The following is a 12,789-nucleotide window of genomic DNA, read 5'->3' as shown; positions in this document are numbered from 1 at the left end:
ACCATCTTCAAAGCTAACAGTGATTTTCAAAAAAAGGGTATGGGGAACTGCATGCACCCCCCCCCCCACACTGCCATGGGGTACATGTATTATTGCAATAAATAAATATATATATATATATATATATATTCACACTGCTCAAAAGAATTAAAGGAACACTTTTTAATCAGAGTATAGCATCAGGTCAGTTAAACTCCTTGAAAATTGATCTGGTCAGTAAGGTAGCAGAGGGGGTTGTTAATCAGTTCCAGCTGCTTCGTGGTTAATGAAATTAACAGATGCATTAGATGGACAACAATGAGATGAACCCCAAAACAAGAATGGTTTTACAGGTGGAGGCCACTGACATTTTTTCCCCAACTCTTCTTTTCTGACTGTTTTTCACAAGTTTTGCATTTGGCTAGGGTCAGTGTCACTACTGGTAGCATGAGCGATACCTGGACTCTACAGAGGTTTCACTGGCAGTCTAGGATAGCATATCAATATGTGCCATTGCCGGAACATTTGCTGTGTCTCCCAGCACAATCTCAAGAGCATGGAGGAGATTCCAGGAGACAGGCAGTTACTCTAGGAGAGCTGGACAGGACCGTAGAAGGTCCTTAACCCATCAGCAGGATCGATATCTGCTCCTTTGTGCATGGAGGAACAGGATGAGCACTGCCAGAGCCCTACAAAATGACCTCCAGCAGGCCACTGGTGTGAATGTCTGTAGGTTGATAATTTTCATTTCCATCAAACTTTGGGGCATCCTTACTTTCTTAACACATTACCCAGTTCATATCAGTATAGATATCCAGCATGATATTTTTCTCCATTAGATCTGATGTATTTTCAAAGTGTTCCTTTAATTTTTTGAGCAGTGTATATAAATATATATATATAGCACCCTCCTAGTTACACTAGGTGGAGCTATATCCCTAATGGTTAGACAGGAGCTGAATAGCAGCTCAGGTACAATAGCCAGAGGAGTCGAATTTGGGTCAGGGCCGAGAGACTCTGCAAGCCAGCCCCTCTGGAATTTACCCCTGCTCTGAGGCTTTCAGAGGAGAGCCTTGGGGCAGTGGGTGGATCTGAGGATTGGTTGGCTGCACTTTTGAGGGACCTTAGCCAATCCCCAACAGGAGGCTTGGCAAGGGGCTGGACTCCCTTAAAAGGTCTTAGAGTCTGCTTACTAGCAAGAGTTGGAGAGTGGTTGTGGGAGAGGAGTGAGTTAGGAAGATGTGAGGCTGGAGGAATTAGGCTGCCAGGTGGCCTGCTGGGCTGGGGCCTGCCCGCAAGCTTGGAGCTGGAAAGGAGGAAACCTCAGGACTCACTGATCCCCTGAGAGAGGACCACCTGTGTGTCAAGGAAGGAGCAGCCCAGCTGATAGGCCTGGTAGCAGGAGCGATTCCACAAGCTGTACCATAGAGGATCTGAGTGAGTATACCTGCACCCCCTGGCGGATAGGGGAAGAAGCCAGATTAGACCTCTGCTAGTGATTGTGTACCTTATTTAAGGGAACAGGAGCCAGATCCCCTGCTCAGAAAGAAAACGTACAGATTGCTGGGTGACGAGGATTCATCTAGAGCAGTGGTTCTCAACCTGTGGGTCGCGACCCCTTTGGGGGTCGAACGACCCTTTCACAGGGGTCCCCTAAGACCATCAGAAAACGCATATTTCCGATGTGTAAAGAGCAGCTACTGTGTAGAAAGCAGCTGCTGTGTTGAAAGCAGCTACTCTGTTAAAAGCAGCTACTGTGTTGAAAGCAGCAGTATTGGAGGTAAAACAACACTCATGAATTATAATTACTGGGTAAATAATTTTATGGTTGGGGGTCACCACAACATGAGGAACTGTATTAAAGGGTCACGGCATTAGGAAGGTTGAGAACCACTGATCTAGAGTCTGGGGTGGTACAACTGGAGCTGCTGGCTAGCACTCCAGAGACTGTGTGTCAAAGAAAGGAAGCTGCAAATAGTTCAGGAAGTGGTCCTCAGATTTCTTTTCCCTTGGGAATCCTATACATCCCTATACCATATCCAATTTCAATCCCCTCAATAAAACAACAAAACCAGTGCCCAAGGCCTGATTTCTGTCTGTGGAATGAAGCTGTGTGGAAAATGCTAACTGACTGGCTGTGCAGGATTATAGGGGGACCAAAAATTCAACAGCAACCGCTAAGGGCGTAGTGATATATATAAATATATATATATATATATATATATATAATTACCAAAAGTATTGGGACACCTGCCTTTACATGGACTTTAATGGCATCCCAGTCTTAGTTCATAGGGTTCAATATTGAGTTGACCCACCCTTTGAAGCTATAGCAGCTTTAACTCTTCTGAGAAGGCTGTCCACAGTGTTTAGGAGTGTAGCTATGGGATGTTTGACCATGCTTCCAGAAGAGCATTTGTGAGGTCAGGTACTGATGTCGGACAAGAAGGCCTGGCTTGCAGTCTCCACTATTTCATCCCAAAGCTGTTCTGTCGGCTTGAGGTCAGGACTCTGTGCAGACCAGTCAAGTTTCTCCACCCCAAACTCACTCATCCATGTCTTTATGGACTTTGCTTTGTGCACTGGTGCGCAGTCATGTTGGAACAGGAAGGGGCCATCCCCAAACTGTTTCCACAAAGTTGGTAACATGAAATTGTCCAAACTGTCTTGGTATACTGACGCCGTAAGAGTTCCCTTCACTGGAACTAAGGGACCAAGCCCAACTCCTGAAAAACAACCCCACACCATAATCCTCCCTCCAGCTAACTTTACACTTGGCACAATTCAGTCAGGCAAGTAGCGTTCTCCTGGCAACTGCTAAACCCAGACTTGTCCATCAAATTACCAGACAGAGAAGCATAATTTGTCACTCCAGAGAACATGTCTCCACTGCTCTAGAGTCCAGTGGCGGCATGCTTTACACCACTGCATCCCTTACTTTGCATTGCACTTGGTGATGTAAGGCTTGGATGCAGCTGCTCAATTATGGAAAACCATTCCATGAAGCTCCACATCTGAAGGCCACATGAAGTTTGGAGGTCTTTAGCTATTGACTATGCAGACAGTTGGCGACTTCTGCGCACTGTCCAATTCTGCATGTGCTGACCCTGCTCTGTCATTTTATGTGGCCTACCACTTCGTAGCTGAGTTTCTGTTGTTACCAGTTGATTCCACTAATATCAACAACAGTTGACTGTGGAATATTTGGTAGCAAGGAAATTTAATGGATGGACTTATTGCACAGGTGTCAACCTATCACGGTATCACACTTGAATTCACTGAGCTCCTGAGAGCGACCCATTCCTTTACAAATGTTTGTAGAAGCAGTCTGCATGCCTAGGTGCTTGATTTTTTTTACACTTGTGGCCATGAAGGTGATTGAAACACCTGAATCCAATGATTTGGATGGGTGTCCCAATACTTTTGGCAATGTAGTGTGTGATTGATTGTGTGTGTGTATATGTATATATATATATGTGTGTATATATATATATATATATATATATATATATACACACACACACATATACACATATACATATTGTACAAAGAAGAGAGGGTTTTCCTTTTAATTTAACTTCAAGGCAACACAGGAAAAAAATCCATTCTTTAAATTACACAGTTAGGAGATGCCTGTACGGGAACAGTACGTTTTTCACAGAGAGTCAGTGACACCATATTCTGCCTTCACATATTTTAGATATGTAATTGATTTTCTAAATTTTACATTATTGCTTGGTCTAAGCTTTGGTCACAACACCCGCTTTTTTATTTAGTGATAAAAGGCCTTAATTGAACAGTGAAAATAGCAGTCACAACAGATTTAAAAGTTATAGAAAAATGAACTTATCAAGGAAAATAAAGCCTGAGCCTTCAACTTAAAACAAACTAAAAAGTGGCAAAACACAGTGCTGCAATTCATTGACGTAACTGGACAGTATATACTGTAAGCAGCTGTCATAGGCCTTAATATAAAAGGAAGAGACAGGGTTGGTTTCACAGTATCTTGGAGTAAACAGTGTGTATGATTTAAGGAACAATGTCCACATTTGTTGCCACACACTGTATTGTACAATGGCTGTACAGTATGTAATCAGCTTGACTGGGTTATAATGCAAGAAGGCTCATAAGATCAAACTGGTTGATCTTCTTGGTTGGACAAAAGGTCAGACCGAGACATAGGACCTGGATTTTATTGAGTGATAAATCAAAGGATGAGAGATTATTTACTTCAAATTGGGTTTGGTCAAAATCTTCTCTTGTATTAAAAGAGGTATAGACTCCAGAGAGAGAGATATATAATTTTACTCCTGTACAAATCATTAGTAACACCTCATCTGGAATATGCAGTTCAGTTTTGGGCACCAATTCACAAAAAGAACATTGGGGAACTGGAGAAAGTACAGAGAAGGGCAACCCAATTGATAAAAGGCATGGAGGAGATCAGCTATAAGGAAAGATTAGAGGAACTGAATTTATTCTCTCTTGAGAAGGGGAGATTAAGGGGGGGATATGATCTCCATGTTTAAATACATCAGTGGTTCATATAATGAACTCGGTGTAGAGCTATTCACCCTGAGGTCATCACAGAGAACAAGGGAACACTCTTTACATCTGGAGGAAAATAAGTTCCTCCAAACACGGAAAGGTTTCTTCACAGTTAGAGCTGTGAAAATGTGGAATAGACTCCCTCAAAAGTTGGTTCTGACCAGCTTAGTGGATTGCTTTAAAAAAAGGCCTGGATTCTTTCATAGATACACAGAATATAACTGGATACTAACGTTTATAGGTAAATTGATCCAGGGAACATTCTGATTGACTCTTGGGGGATCAGAAAGGAATTTTTTCCATTGCAGGAGCAAATTGGATCATGCTTTGCTGGGTTATTTTTTGCCTTCGTCTGGATCAACTGTGGGTGTAGGATTATAACTTTTTTTTTTTTATGTTTGAACTGGATGGACTTTTGTCTTTTTTCAGCTTTTTTTTTAATGGTTGAACTGGATGGACTTTTGTCTTTTCTCAGCCAGACTAACTATGTAACTGTGACACATAGGGTTTGGGAACCAGGATGTCTACATTGGGATTTATCTTTTCTTCTGGAGCATGGCCCATAAAAAAATAGGCGCTGTGCGTGGTTCACCAGGTGTATGTGCAGAAATGTTGCTTACCTTGACAGTTGAAACAACATTAGATACAGATGAAGGTGAGGAGGTAGAAATCAACATCCCCCCTCCCCAGTGATAGAAGGTGTTGCATTAGAAACCATTGCAGAACCTGCAGGAAAGGATTGTGAAGTGCCACAAGTGTTAGATCTAGATTGAAAGGGCCATGAACGTCTGGAGGGGTTAGGACAGGGGTGGGCAAACTTTTTGACTTGAGGGCCGCAATGGGTTCATATATTGGACCCGGGGGCCGGACCAAGAGTAGATGAATGATGTGTATGTGTCATTCATAGTAAGTATAGTAATATTCCCCCATAGTAAGCATAGTAATTAATCCCCCATATAGTAATTCATCCCCCATATAGTAATTCATCCCCCATATAGTAATTCACCCCCCCATAGTAATTCACCCCCCATATAGTAATTCACCCCCCATATAGTAATTCACCCCCCCTATAGTAATTCATCCCCCATAGTAATTCATCCCCTCTATAGTAATTCATCCCCCATATAGTAATTCATCCCCCCTATAGTAATTCATCCCCCCTATAGTAATTCATCCCCCCTATAGTAATTCATCCCCCATATAGTAATTCATCCCCCATAGTAATTCATCCCCCATATAGTAATTCACCCCCCTATAGTAATTCATCCCCCATAGTAATTCATCCCCCATATAGTAATTCATCCCCCATAGTAATTCACCCCCCTATAGTAATTCATCCCCCATATAGTAATTCATCCCCCATATAGTAATTCATCCCCCCTATAGTAATTCATCCCCCATAGTAATTCATCCCCCCTATAGTAATTCATCCCCCATATAGTAATTCACCCCCCCTATAGTAATTCACCCCCCATATAGTAATTCACCCTCCCTATAGTAATTCATCCCCCATAGTAATTCATCCCCTCTATAGTAATTCACCCCTCTATAGTAATTCATTCCCCAGAGTAATTCATCCCCCCTATAGTAATTCATCCCCTCTATAGTAATTCATCCCCCATATAGTAATTCATCCCCCCTATAGTAATTCATCCCCCATAGTAATTCATCCCCCATATAGTAATTCATCCCCCATAGTAATTCATTCCCCATAGTAATTCATCCCCCATATAGTAATTCACCCCCCTATAGTAATTCATCCCCCATAGTAATTCATCCCCCATATAGTAATTCATCCCCCATAGTAATTCACCCCCCTATAGTAATTCATCCCCCATATAGTAATTCATCCCCCATAGTAATTCATCCCCCATAGTAATTCATCCCCCCTATAGTAATTCATCCCCCCTATAGTAATTCACCCCCCCTATAGTAATTCACCCCCCATATAGTAATTCACCCCCCCTATAGTAATTCATCCCCCATAGTAATTCATCCCCTCTATAGTAATTCATCCCCTCTATGGTAATACATTCCCCAGAGTAATTCATCCCCCCTATAGTAATTCATCCCCCCTATAGTAATTCATCCCCCCTAGAAATTCATCCCCCATATAGTAATTCACCTCCCCATAGTAATTCATCCCCCATATAGTAATTCATCCCCTATAGTAATTCATCCCCCATATAGCAATTCATCCCCCATATAGTAATTCATCCCCCCTATAGTAATTCATCCCCCCTATAGTAATTCATCCCCCCTATAGTAATTCATCCCCCATATAGTAATTCATCTCCCATAGTAATTCATCGCCCATATAGTAATTCATCCCCTCTATAGTAATTCATTCCCCATATTAATTCATCCCCCATATTAAGTCCCCACTGTGTCAATTCACTTACCTTTTCTCCACGCGTTCCTCTCTCTGTGTTCCCGCGCCGTTCCGGTGTAGCATGAAAATCTGTCTCCTATGAGGATCTGTCCCCCTCGACGTATCTGCGCATGTGCCAGTTTCAGGCATTAGCAGCCGATCGGCGATCTCCAGGACATGCGCAGATACGTCGAGGGGGACAGATCCTCATAGGAGACAGATTTTCATGCTACACCGGTCTTCAGGGCGGACTGTGAGAGGAGCCTAGTGGGAGCCTAGCTCCGCGGGCTGGATTAAAAGGTCCGCCGGGCCGTAGTTTGCCCATTGCTGGGTAAGGATGTGCAGATTGAGTGACAAGGACCTTACTGTATCTCCATCACTTTTCCGTTTTTAGAAGCATTTACAATTTCATGTGAAGCACCTGTATGGGTAGAACAAACAGAAGAATAATTAGGAGATGTATCTGAGTCATTAGGATTTGTAATGTTTGCATTAGATAGTGTTGTCTTTCTAAAGGGTAATTTACATATTGGCCTCAAATTCAACTTGTAGGCATATCCTGAATCATATGCTAGCCTATCGCTCAAGAATTTCTTTTCTTTTGATTTCAAAATACCACAAATTATAGTCTCTCCTGAAGATGCCTTAACATGTTGAGATCACTACACCATCAGAATCTACAGTCAAATTGTAGTATGCTGTGGATATTCCCATGGGTCACACACACTGGCCGGTCCTCTACAGATGTATATATACCCCAGAAGAGACAGGAATTGACCTATCTGCAGAGAAAAAAGTCACACATAACCCAACCCCTGCAGCTATCAGCCACGTAATAATTAAAGATACACTATACCATAAGTACAGTAACATGGCATAATAGGCAAAAGGTAACAACATAAGAACAACAATGAGCACCTGCTTACAGGCAGCAGCCACCAATACAGTGACAAACCTCAGCTGCTGAGGTTGTTAGCTTCCAATAGGCCTTTGGTAAAATGACTACTGCAAATGACAATAGATTTTGGATGTGACATTACTCTTGAACTTCTCTAAGAGCATTCATTTTGGCTGTGCCTGCAAGTTCCTTCTAAGATGTGAAGCTTGAATGGCAAAACAATTTTTCTAAAGCATTAAAAGGCAAACACCAACTCACACTGTATCCTTAAGCCATACCCCTACATTCTCTACACTGTGCTGTACATTCATTATTCCACACCACATCACTATGTAGGCTGTGCTTTCCCATTCAACACTTCCTCATTGTGTATGCTGTTCTGTACATTTCCTAGAGGAAAATTAAAAGTGGTGGTTGAAAATTTGAGTTTTCTGTATTTGAGTGGCGGAACTACCAGGGCTGCACTTGCAACTGGGCCCTGGCTTTCAGCCACTGCGTGGGGGGGGGCACCGCTGCCTAAAGGTTCTTCTTCTTCAGCTGCATTGTGTACCATCACTGCTATAGAAACAGCACAGTGGACTGTTCACCCAGAGCCATTGAGTTCACGGCTACAGGCCCCCATGGCCATCGGGGGAGGCAGAAACTGGTTTCTCTTGTCAGCTGACCCGGTAGAATGAGGGGGGAGCAGCTTGAGGAGGTCTCCGCTGTGTGAGGAGACCCCATCTCTGGATAGTCACAGCAGACATACCGAGGGAGCCGAAGAAACACGGAGCATAGAGTCCCAAGTTGACACTGAGAGCAAGTCATTGCCACTGATCCCATCCCCCACCACAACTGCCACTCATCCTATCCCCCCAGCACTTGCAGTGATCCCATTCCTCCCCCCACCTCTACTGATCCCATCAACCCCCCCAGAACTGCCACTGATCACCCCCCCAGCACTGCCACTGATCACCCCCCGCAGCACTGCCACTCACCCCAACCCCCTCAGCAGTGCCATTCATCCCTTCCCCCCCAGCACTAGCACTGATCCCATGTCCCCTCACCACTGCCACTGATCCCATCAATTCCCCCCCCTCCCCCCCCCAGCACTGGCAGTGATCCAACACCCCTTCACCAGAAACTGCCATTGATCCCATTTCCATCCCTTCAGCACTGCCACTGTCCCCACCCTCAAGCACTGCCACTGTTCCCATCTCTTACACAGCACTGCTACCAGGGGTGTAACTATTGGGGTTGCAGTTGCAACCCGACCCCATGCTCCAGGGGGCCCATGTGGCTCCCCTGTACACCTTGATAGGAAGGGCGGCATATAGAGAAACCAATCCCTTCATTTCCCTCCTGCATCTGCTTATTACCCATCACTTCGTTCTGTACACTGCACTGTACATTCCCTATTACCCATCACCTCATGCTGTACTCAGCTGAACATTCCCTATTCCACAGTGTCTCATTCTGTATTCTTTGGTATACATTTGTCATACATAACAATCCCTCTTGTATGGTGTGCTGTATGTTTCCTATCCCACCTTCCTGTTCTGTGCTCTAAGCTGTACATTCCCCATTTCACACAGGCTCATTCAGTACACTTTACTGTACATTCCCTATTCATTTTTTTGCCAGCATGACCTATTTTGCAAATTTCACTCATGTGCCATTCCATGATTTGGATGTTTGTAGCAACATTTTTGCCACATCTTTAACAAAGATGTGCAACCAAGAGGTGTATGGGAAGTGTTTCACAACAAACAAGCTGGTGGACATTAGTGAAATCCTGCTGATTTGTCATTTCTTTTGAGACAAGTTTATGCATAAGGTGACCATAACCGATTTGGGGCACATTTTAATTAGGTAACCTTTTTTATTTATTCAAAACATTTATTTTTAGGACAAGTTTTTTAAGCATGAGGATGGAGAGCCCAGATACATTTTGGCAAGGCGTTACGGTTCCGAAGTGCCATCTTGTGTATACCTTGCACAGTATGTACAGTACTATTTTTAATACATTTTGATATATTATAAGAAGTGTGTGCACACATAAATTTCATTGGCCATTGGTTAAAAACTGAATCTTGCAACATTCAAGATGCTTTAAAAAACTTAAATATTAACTTTAAATTGATTAATCATTTAAAAGTCCTTCCCAATTGCAAACAGGCACAAGATGTCTGCTATTACCTTTATTAGCATGAAAATCAATCTCAATTAATTTTTTTGCTTAAAAACATCCCTTTTTGCATCTTTTGTATTTGGTTTAACTTTTTTAGGGTTTGAACTGCCAAATTCCTTGGCTAAGTCCCCCCTTTATGCTGGTACCCTGATCATCCTCAATTGCCATGGCCAGGTGCTTTTATTGGACAGGGTAAAGAAAAGGTCCTTCAAAGAAAGCTTTTGTTTCCAGCTCTTGTGCTCTTGAATTTTAAATGATGGGTTTGTTGTTTGAGCAAAAAAAAAAAACAACAAAAAAACATATATGGCACATCTCTGCATTACACATTGAGCTCCTAACTTTCTATTGTTGGCTGACACAGCTGCTTCTGCTGCACTAAAATCCCAAACAGTGTTGTCAACCTTGCCTGTGACAACGCAACCCCCCCCTTCTTTATGTAAATGTATACAGTTGTGTTCAAAATAATAGCAGTCAGACATCACTAACCTGATCAATCACTGTTTTTGGTAGAAATTATATTTCTACATGGCAAATAATTTACTAGCAGGTGTAGTAGAGTAATAGAAATCCAACAGACCCAACAGTCATGACGTGCATGCTGCTGATTCTGTGTAATTGAATCACTAATTGAAAGGGGTATGTTCAAAATAATAGCAGTGTGGAGTTCTATTAGTGAGGTCATTCATTCTTTGAAAAACAGGTGGCAATTATTGCCCTTAAGGAAGGAAGGCAGCAAATGTTGTACATGCTGGTTACAGTGCATTTCTCTCTGAAATTCTGAGGAAAATGGGTCGTTCCAGACATTGTTCAGAAGAACAGCGAACCTCGATTAAAAAGTTGATTGGAGAGGGGAAAACATAAAGAAGTGCAGAAAATGATAGGCTGCTCAACTAAAATGATCGCAAATGCTTTAAAATGGCAACCAAAACCTGAAAGACGTGGAAGAAAGTGAAAAACTAACATTTGAATAGTTAGAATAGCCAAAATGGCAAGGACTCAGCCAACAATCAGCTCCACGAAGTTCAAAGAAGGTCTAAAGTTCCCTGTGAGTACACAATTAGAAGACGCCTATGTGAAGCCAAGCTATCTGCAAGAAGCCCCCGCAAAGTCTCACTGTTGAAAAAAAGACGTGCTGAAGAGGTTATAATTTGCCAAAGAGCACATTGACTGGCCTAAAGAAAAATGGCGCAACATTTTGTGGACTAATGAAAGTAAGATTGTTCTTTTTGGGTCTAGTGGCTGGAGACAGTTTGTCAGACGACCCCCAAACACTGAATTCAAGCCACGGTACACTGTGAAGACAGTGAAGCATGATTGCGCAAGCATCGTGATATGGGGATGTTTCTCATACTACGGTGTTTGGCCTATTTATCGCATACCAGGGATCATGGATCAGTTTGAATACATCAGAATACTTGAAGAGGTCATGCTGCCTTATGCTGAAGAGGAAATGCCCTTGAAATGGGTGTTCCAACAAGAAAATGACCCCAAACACACCAGTAAACGTGCAACATCTTGTGGGGTGACATCAAAAATGCAGTTTCTGAGGCAAAACCAAGAAATAGAGAAGAACTGTGCAATGTAGTCCAATCATCCTGGGCTGGAATACCTGTTCACAAGTGCCAGAAGTTGGTTGACTCCATGCAACACAGATGTACAGCAGTTCTCAGAAACAGTGGTTATACAAATAAATATTCATTAAGTGATTCAAAGGAAAGCAAAATCTTCAAACATTGTTCAGTTTATATAGTGAATGTTTGAGTTTGTAAAGAAGAATACAAACACTGCTATTTTTTTGAACAGTCTAATATTCACTTTTCTTTAATTTTTCTAGAGGAACAACACAAATTTGATATATTTTTCTTCATCTTTTTATTTGGAATAGAATGTGTAGTGTTCCCAATGCATTTGTGTGTATGGAAATAAAAGCTATTAGAAGGATTTTGAGCTTTATTCACTTTTTTCAACACACTGCTATTATTTTGAACACAACTGTATGTAACCCATTGAAATGTGATTACTGGCAATGGATTAAAATGGACATTAGACCGCTGTGGCCTGCCATTCAGGGTCACTCACATGGACAGAACAGCCCTCTGGAATTTGTATGCTGTACAACAGGACTCAGCAGGGCAGTCAGGAACTATATATCACAAGAGGGGTAGTGTGTGGGCAGGAGGCTATAAATATCAAAGCCCAGGAGATTGGCCAGGAGAGTATGGGGAGAGAATGAAGGAGAAGGAGGTGTGCTGATGATTGAAGTGCTGAACTAGGCCTAGGAGCCAGGGCTGGAAAGACAGAGCGGAAAGAGCCTACTGACCACCTGGGCTGCCACGCTGCCCAGCTGGCCAATTTCGACAGCAGAAGACCAGATGGGACACCGAGTCTGAGCCAGAAGAGTCTGTGGACTGACCCTGTCTGCAGGGAGGGACAGACCACTACGATCTGCTGGACTACTTTGATCGGGTGAGAGATACCCATGCAACCACTAACCAAGTGAATATTGACAGCTGCCACCTCAGCTATCTACCTACACATAGTTATGAACATTACATATAGTTGCCCAGTTTATGGCCTAGTTCTCCCAGCCACCATCATTGGAATACATCTGTATTACAGTCAGGGGCAAACTGGCAACTCATGGGGCCCCCGGCCAATAGGGGCCCCTGTGTCCTCACCCACACCCAAAAAAGCCTATGAAAAAGCCAATGAAAAGTACCAGGGGTATCTCATGGGGCCGCCTACTAACCCTGGGCCCTCGGGCAGTGCCCGAGTGCTCAAATGGACAGTCCACCCAATTACAGTTTATCATACAAGCTGACA

This window comes from Staurois parvus, unplaced genomic scaffold (genome assembly GCF_062004578.1).
Source record: "Staurois parvus isolate SC_StPar_1 unplaced genomic scaffold, SC_StPar_1.0 ptg000227l, whole genome shotgun sequence".
NCBI classification, from domain to species: Eukaryota; Metazoa; Chordata; class Amphibia; order Anura; family Ranidae; genus Staurois; species Staurois parvus.
This window is presented reverse-complemented; position numbering follows the sequence as displayed.